Source organism: Leucoraja erinacea, chromosome 5 (genome assembly GCF_028641065.1).
Source record: "Leucoraja erinacea ecotype New England chromosome 5, Leri_hhj_1, whole genome shotgun sequence".
In the NCBI taxonomy this organism is placed as follows: domain Eukaryota; kingdom Metazoa; phylum Chordata; class Chondrichthyes; order Rajiformes; family Rajidae; genus Leucoraja; species Leucoraja erinaceus.
The window spans coordinates 24,957,324-24,966,077 of record NC_073381.1 but is presented as its reverse complement, the minus strand read 5'-3'; the positions used below and the strand labels follow the sequence as shown (position 1 = coordinate 24,966,077).

General features: G+C 38.5%; 1 protein-coding gene across 7 annotated transcripts in view; it reads left to right on the top strand.

The window, feature by feature from the left end:
* The first annotated feature begins 4,291 nt into the window (after positions 1–4,291).
* The window catches only part of LOC129697048 (myelin transcription factor 1-like protein), a 415,381-nt gene continuing 410,918 nt past the window's right edge, over positions 4,292–8,754 (top strand). For 5 of the 7 annotated variants that reach the window (XM_055635254.1, XM_055635252.1, XM_055635250.1 and 2 more), the window contains exon 1: positions 4,292–5,112. The gene's annotated coding sequence lies outside the window, so the exon portion shown is untranslated. Of the gene's footprint in view, positions 5,113–5,201; positions 5,645–8,754 lie in introns of those variants that run through there. The other 2 variants (XM_055635253.1, XM_055635248.1) reach the window with 2 other exon arrangements.

Below are 8,754 nucleotides of genomic sequence, written 5' to 3'. Positions count from 1 at the left end.
ATCAGTGACACTGGAGTTATTAGGCATGTCATTCCTTCCCTTGAAGATTGTGCTGGAAAATCCTGGAGGTTGCAGGAACTAGCATTGCTGCCATTTCCCTCCCAGTGGTTCATTTGGCCTCCTGCCAGATATGAAGTGGGAGACCAGTGGGACTCTCACAGATTTTTATTCTTTTTCATGGAAGGTAACACGCCTTTTACAGCTTTTAACATTCCATCTGTGCAGGATTCATATCGACGCTGGGGTTTCTGTTTGTAATCGCAAGAATACATTTTTAAAATTCCACTGCAATTCACATAGAATGTAACAAAAATACCACGATGCTGTAATAAGTGTAAACCACAAATATTTTTGCACTGTTTTATTAAAGTGGAATAATGACAGGGAGATTAAGATTCATGCATAAATCAATTTGCATTGGCAAGCTGCACGACCTATTCGTCCTTTAGACTCAAGGATGACGTGGTCCAATGATTTTCCTATTTTACTCTGTTTGCATACAGGGACACTCCCTGCTGTTTATTCTATATATGAAGCACAAATGTGAAGAGTGCATGTCTGCAGGGAATATGTAGGAAAAAGACCTAATAAATAAAGGCTTTCCTCCTTCCGAGTATTTCTCAGTGCCGATGATACAAAAGGGCCAGGGAACTGAAATGGCTGCAGTGATTAAAAAGGCTGATCACTTGTAAGAAATCTGATATCAGAGCTACGAATTCCCATCAGAATCTGCATAAACCCTGGAGGTGTGCGTTGGGGGTGGTTGTTTTGACTTGTGGATGCTTGGTGCAATACCAAAGCCACAGCAAGAGAAAGCATCGGAAACGGATTCTCTCTTGAATACATGGAAATATATTTTCTTAACCACACAGGCAGCAGGATGTGTAACGGTAGTTTATAAAATGTGAGAACAAATGTGTTTTTACAGCTTCACGTTAACGGCAGGGTGAAAACCATTCACAGCCCCGCATTCTTTTGTTAATTGAAGGTGAAGTTGAATGGGGGAATTTAATGCAGCAAGTGTAACTCAGGATTGAAATATATATATATAAAATTAGCTATTGAACAAAACAGCCCCTTTTTGTGGATATGGTGGCAATAATAATTGAAAATGCACATTTATATTTCATATTCAGCTAGTACTGGATTTATTTTGCACCTATTTGAGATTTTCTCAATCTCACTATTACAAGCAATGAAATAATGATTTTTAAGGACAGCTGCAATGATTATTTGGCTGCAGTGGTAGTGAAAGGATAGTGCAGGATGTATGGTGTAGCTATACCATTTTTGTGCCTACTTTACTGTGTCTATTTGGTTTCTTCCAGCTCAACATCTGATTGCAAAATTTGAACAAAGTGGTTATTTCAGTATTTTATTATTTTTCTGTGTTCACTTTTTTAAGAGCAGCGCAGCAGTGCAGCTGATAGAGCTGCTGCCTCACAGCACCAGAGACCTGGGATCAATCCTGCTCTCTGTCCTGTCTGTGTGGAGTTTGCATGTTCTTCCCGTGACCGCATGGGTTTCCTCCGAGTGCTGTTTCCTCCCATAACCCAACGACGTGTGGGTTTCTCGGTTAATTGGTCCCTGTAAATTGTCCCTAATGTGTAGGAAGTAGATGAGAAAGTGAAATAACACCACTAATGTAAACTGTTGATCGATAGTCAACATGGAGCTGGTGGACCAAATGACCTGGTTTCATGCTGTATCTCTAAACTAAATTACACTTTAAATAGGTTTATGATATTTGAACAAAGTACATAATTGAAAATGACACAAGTGTGTGTCTGGTGAAGTGAGATTGAAATTGATTAACATTATAGGTGGGGACCCCATCTCAGTTAGAATTGTAATGCTTTGGGTTTTATTTCAGTGTTCAGTCTTGTCGAACTCCTAACTTTGAAAGCTGATCCAATAATTGAACCCAAATTCAAGTTTAGGGAGCCCTTTTCCCCCATGCCAACCAAGATGCCCCCATCTGGGGCGTGGCCAAGCTGGCCATCCGTGAGTCACGGCGCCAGGGTGGTACTTTTTCTGGGGTTACGTCTGCACCTGGTGGTACTAGAGAGGGACTACGCCCTGTTCACAGGCACCTTAGCGGATTTCCGGGACCAGTGGGCACCGAGGGGGGTTGGACAAGAGTTGCAATATAGTTGTTTAGTAACTTTCTTAGTATATTTGTTTGTCTTGTATTATGGTGGTGGGTTCAGATTTGTTTTATTGTATTGTAAATTTTAATATTTGAATAAATATTTTTGATTAAAAAAAGAGTTGCCCCCGTCCCACTGCCCACATGTGGTCCATATCCCTCTAAACCTTTCCATACCATGTACCTTTCAAAATATATTTTAAATGTTGTTATAGTACCTGCCTCAACTACCCACTCTGACAGCTTGCTCCATTTCCCCTCAGGTTCCTATTAAATGTTCCCCTTTCACTTTAAACCTGTGTCTTCTGTTTCTTGATTCCCCTACTCTTTGTACAAAACTCTGTGCTTCTACCCTGTCTATCCCCTTCACGATCTTATATATAAGATCGCCCCTCATCTTCCTGCTCTCCAAGGAATAGAGTACGAGCCTGTCCAAATTTTATGATCTTGGGTTAACCAAATGCTGTATTAACAATAAACGGTATCTTTAACCTTAGTCACTGCTATAATGTTTGAAAAGTTGGACTACATTTTCACGTAGCATATTTCCACAAAAAATTATTCTATCAATAACCAGGTGATCTATTTCAGTTGTTCTAGTCGGGGTATATATGTGACAAGGAAAGCTGAAATATCAAAGTGAGTACGCTCAGCAATTTGTAAACCCTCTAGTTTAACTACATTCTAAAGTATTGTCTACAGTTTTTGCTGCAATCTTGCATTGCATGAATACACCAGTATTGAGGCAATTTACAGTGCAAAATGTCATCAGTTGGCCCATCATGTGCATTGGGCAATGAATGGAACATCGGCTGACCTCTAGGATGTCAGTTACATGTCTTACATTAGAAGGAGCTTTTCTATAAATTGTGATTATGTTGGTTTGAATAAAGAAGGGTAGGGAGTAATTTGTTTGGGATTTGATTTGGGAGGTAATAGGCTGTTTATAGAGACTTTACCCATATTCACCACCCCCCTCTGTGAATTGTGAGGCAGTGGTGATGAAGGAATTATCAAAGCATGAGGCCTCAAAAATCACTGTTATGCAAGATAACTTAATAATTTCTACAACTATGCAAGAAGCGATAGATGTTTGGAACGTCCACCCATGAAAAGAACCGATGCTAGCTTAATCCATGATGTTAATAGACAAGGACTCAAAGACAGATATTTGGAGTCTGAATGCAGGCGAGTCATATCCCAATGAATGGAGAAATGGACCAGAGATGCTCAATAAACATCCTCATATCCTTGAGTAGTGACAGAGGACTTTGAGACGACCATGGGGGTCTTCTCTTTATCGCATGTTGGAAAGACATTTGTCTGATAGTTCAGCACAGCTTCGTAACCGCACTGAGAATGCCAGCTTTGCTGTTGAATGTCAGTATGTGGATTTGAATTTCTTTTCTCTTGACTTGCTTGGGAAAACTACCATTGAGCCATTGACCTGCCAAGGGAGGAGTTGTTGTTGTATTTTCAGTCATTTGTACATATTGTTCCAATGTTGAATATTCATCCAAAAACATTATAATTTTTAACAACTCTCACACTGAAATAAATGATGCAAATTTTAAAACATTTTTTTCAGTTCAGTCACTGGATAAAATTCTGCAAATACATATACCGAGGTCAGAACTGAATTTGCACACCATAAGTTATGATTATATCTATGGCATTTTACAGAATCGCAGAATGATTACAGCACCAAAGGAGGCCATTCACCCCGTTAAATCTGTACTGGCACAGTGTAAGAGCAATTCAACCAATTCCACTTCCCGCTTTTGTCTCACATAGCTCTGCATGTTCTTTGCTTTCAGGCATTGAAGCAAAATTTGACAGAAAATACAGTGGCAGCATTCAAATGTTATGCCTTTTTCAGAAATATTGTTTTAAGGAAGGAAAAGGTCACTTTCTGTATCAGTTTATGAAATATAATTAAGTACATTTCTGGAATGTATGAATATAATGAAACAGAGATGTAAATATATATTAAGTGCCATCTCCTCTACCGCCACTAGTTTGATTTCACAGCACACATGTGGAGTTCTTTTGTTTCCTGAAAGGGTTACTGCTGTCCTCATTTCACTTATCAAGTGCGATCAGTCCACTGTCTGACAGTGTGAGGGCAGCAGCTTGTGGACTGTGGTGATCACGTCGGCTTCAGGAGACTGTGCCTCTCAGCAGTGCAGACTGAACGTGGGGAGGTTCATCTTCACTCTCCCTGCACTGAAAAATCCAAGCTGCCATTTTTTTTAAACAGACTGTAAATGATTTCTATTCCTTGGTTCACAGAACATCCGATGCGGTGCCCAATCAGCTGAAAATCTCCACAGACGTCAATAGTTGTTTTGAGCACTGGTGTCTGCAGCTGCTCGGAAAGTGGAGCTTCCATTAGAGCAGCTCTATTGATTTCTGAATTAAAATGCACAAGGGTTAGCAGCAGAAACACAAACCCATCAAATGACACGCACTACCGAGGAGAAAAGTCACCCTTTTTTTCATTTACCCAGCACTTTGCTGTCAGCTTGTCTTTTCATTTGGTCGGGGAAAGGGGTAGAAACCGCAGAACTCTTTTCGGGCTGTTGGATATGAGAGGCAATCAGCCATTTGTGGAGGTGCTGTGAGCGTGCTTGCCAGTCAGGCAGTGAAGCGCGCGCGGGTAGTTCCGCCCAGACGTGTGCCTTGCCATTTTCATTTTAATCAGTTTGATCAGGACGTCTGCTGATTCATTTTGCAGGACGGCCCCTTGAGAGGCAGGGTGGAAGCCTGAGGCAAACCATCGTTGCATCATTGCAGCATTCCATATCAGCCAGACTGCAGCAAGCACGGATTAAAAACTAGCATTTATATCAAAACTCACCCTGATACAGTGACCACCTCCCTGACACCCTCCAGATCGAAAGCAAAAAAAAGCAGTTCTGAAGAAAGGTTAGAAAAGGATACCGCAATCTGCTTCAACCAAGGTGATATTTTGTATTAAAATTCATCATCACCCATAAAGGCAGAAAAATCAAATATAAAAATTAACTTGCCCGTTATACCTGCTTTAGTCAAAATGTGTGATTTTCAGAACTGACAACCTTATTATGCAGTACCTCTTATTATTGATATTATTCTGCTCTTGGTTGCCATGGCCACATAGCAAGAGACATTCAATTTTCTGTGTTCCATCATTATCTATGAGGCCATCTGTTGTGGAAAATGAATTCAGCCTCATTTGCATGACTGATAAGCGTTTTTTTAATCTATTTAACAGAAGGTCATATGCCGGGGATTTGAAGCTGGTAAAAAGATGTGAAAAAAGCCTATCGGGAGGATGAGTGGGAGTGTGTGCATTAGTGGATGTATGTGGAAGTATAACAGATCCCTTAGGCCTGGTAGCCTATCGTGCTGCATTTGTCATCCTTGCCAAGGCGACATTTTTACCTAAGCTTCTGCACAGCGAAGAGTGCTGTTCCCTGCAGTCTGATTGAAGTCAGTGTTTTGCTTATTGTGGTGGGTGTAGTTTGGTTCTCTCTTTTTGTTGTTCCCGGTTTCTCTAAGTAGACTGCTAATGTTCAGATATTTCTAGTATGGATTTGATGACATTCATTTCTTTCTACTTGTGATCTGTGCTGTGTTTTAATAACTGTATTTGCTAAGGAAAGAAGGAATAACATTGGTACTGCAATCAGTGATGTAGTACAGATTTATATTTGGCCGATGATTTAAAAGGAAGATTATAAATGTGCACTCTTGAGTATTTGCTGCAGAGTGCCTTTTTAGTTCATCTTTGAATCAACTGGTTCAGTCTTTAGTTGTGTGTTGTTGATTCCTAGTGACAGCAGTATAAGCAGACTTCTCTGATTCTATACTCAGTCATTTGCCTACAAATCATCTGGTGAAAGTTAGCCACTAATCTGTTATATGTTGAACAGATGGAAATTAACACAAAGCCGGGACTGAGTCTTGAAAGTGAGTGGAAGTTAAGTCTGCATGCACCATAGTTTCAAAAGCTTAAATTAACATCAGCAACGCAAGACTAATATTTTCCAAAAGTAAATATGTTTTGGTCTTCCTTTAATTTACAGACATGGAAAAAAATAAAATAGAATTGGTGGATTTAGGCCAAATATGAAAATGATCAACCTTGACCTAGATGCTAAAATTGTTAAAATTGTCCTACTTTGATTTTCAGAAAATTAGTTTATGTGCTGCAAAGTTTTGATGTCACTGAATCAAGTAAACATACTTAAAATGACTCGAGAGTTTGCTAAAACTAGGAACAACGGAATTATTTGCACTACATATTTTTACTTTTAAATTTTAGCATATTAACTTGCATAGTGCATTTTACAAATCTTTTATTACTTTAAAGAGCTTTTATTGGACTATTTTGTGGAACTGCTCAGTACTGTCAGACCCAAGTAAACGGTAGAAGCAGATGCTTAAAAGTTTAGCAGCGAAGCTGGTACTGAAAGCTTCAGGATAAAATAGCAAGAATGGTTCAATTCCTAACCATTATTTTTTTTTATCCAAGCTATGTTGCCTTTCTTTTTCTTGTAAGTTAATATTTGTTTCTTACAAATTCCAAGGTCCGTTTAATAAATGAGAATATTGACAATGTTCTGCTTCACTGCAAGGATTTAGTGATTACTTGTATTTTATCTCGGCAGCATTGTATTTGCTGGTTATTTTGAAGGCTGGCTGGCTGGCTTCATGTGGGATATGTTTGCGAGTGTTCTGTCAGCACCAGGAGCTGTCCATAACTGAAACTCTGAGCTTTGATTGACCCCCTACTGGCTAACAGGCAGACTGAGAATTACTCTTTTGCTTTACCTTAGTTCATATTGATTTGATAGTTTGTTAATTTGGAGTCTTAAAATATATTAAGCATGTGCTTTCTTTTTGCAATTATACAGAATATTTTACAAAGTCCTACCCGGTTTTAATATGTTTTTCTTTGAATTCTCAATTGAAAACAATTACAATATTTGTCCAACTTTTTTACCCAAACTTTGAAAACTGTGACATGTCTTGGAAAATTGATGTGGTTAATAAAATACTAACATAGTAACATAACAAATTAATTCTGGCTAGAACTTTGTGAATTATTTCTTAATTACAGCTCGCTAGTGATTTTGAATAGAAAAAAATTGCTGCTTTAACATTTCAGAAATTCATTTTAGAAAAAAAATTGTAATGTTAAACATTTGATCCTCAGTACAAAATTTTGCATTGTTCTGAGGTAACAACAGTTTGTACTGTTTACAGTTATGAATATTAGTATTTTATATGTAATATAACTATGGGTTTAAATTAATCATTTACTTGACAATAGGAAATGGCATATATGTGTTTTAAGGTGCAAACAAAATTCAATGCTCAAGGATTTAATCTAATAATTCACAGAATTCATCCAATTTAAAAAGTAATGATCTGAGGCAGATCACCCAGACATTATTACGGTAATCTGCAATGGTCTCTCAGCTCGTCTAATTTTCTTTTTGTAGTTGGTATTTTATAATTTAACAAAAAAAAAAAATGGTGTGGGATTTTATTTAAAACTGTTGGAGAAATATAGCAGTTTTAATTTTAAATTAAGAGCTTAGTGTACCTATCTTTTTGGTCAGGTCTTACAATCAGCCTTTCCCTGTATTACATTATATACAGCAATGCACACATACTAGACACACACAGCTCCAGAGAGTCAAGGACCCATGGGTACTGTATTAGTTGCACAAGGTATACAACCTCAAACTATGGTCTAGTAGAATCGACCACAGAATTGATGACAGTGTGAGGGAACACTTGTCACTTTTGCTTCCATTGTTCCGATATCCATGAAAATCTCGGTCACACATTTTGATTTGGATGGAATACAACTTTGCCTGATCTAAAACTGTGGCTGAGGAAGAGGTAAGTCAGCTATATGCTAGTGATTTTAAATTGCTGCAGAAGGATTGTCTCTTAAGGGAGCTCATATTCGATGCATGCTACATAACTAGGTTTTCTGCAGTCTCTTGTCTGTCTGATGCCCTTAAGCTGAGGTTGTGTTTGATTCGGCAGCCTTTGCAGAATGTGTAGGCTTATTCCTTTTTCTTGTTTTATTGTTCTTTTTATGTGTAAATTTGCAGTTTCTTTCTTGGCCTGTTGATATTTCCACCTAGGACTATTATCACTTTTGTCCATGTGGCATTGCTATTAGCATACAGATGAACAGTGGTGGTCTTCGGGAGTTCTGATAAAAGGCAGATGTCCAGGTAAAATGTGTAATTAGAGAATTGAGGTGGTGGAAATCGAGGCCATTGATGAAGTTTATTGTTGTGTGTTAAGTCTGGCAATCCTCTAGGCGATGCACTGCGGTATGGAGGGCTGGGTATTTTTTCTCTGCTTTTGAGATGTTTCCCTTGTAGTCTCAGGCCTACTTTAGTGTGCAAAATCTGACTGCAGTGCAAAAGAAGTCCCAGCTATCTGACTTCTTTATGTCTGCTGTTTCACTGAAGAACCAGTAAGGTAATTCCTTCAGCCTTTTGTTTAAAAAATGGCAGAACTCTGATTTAGAGCATGCACTGAATGTCAATTTAAAAGTTGTTGTTACTTGGATAATGACAGAAAGTTGTAAG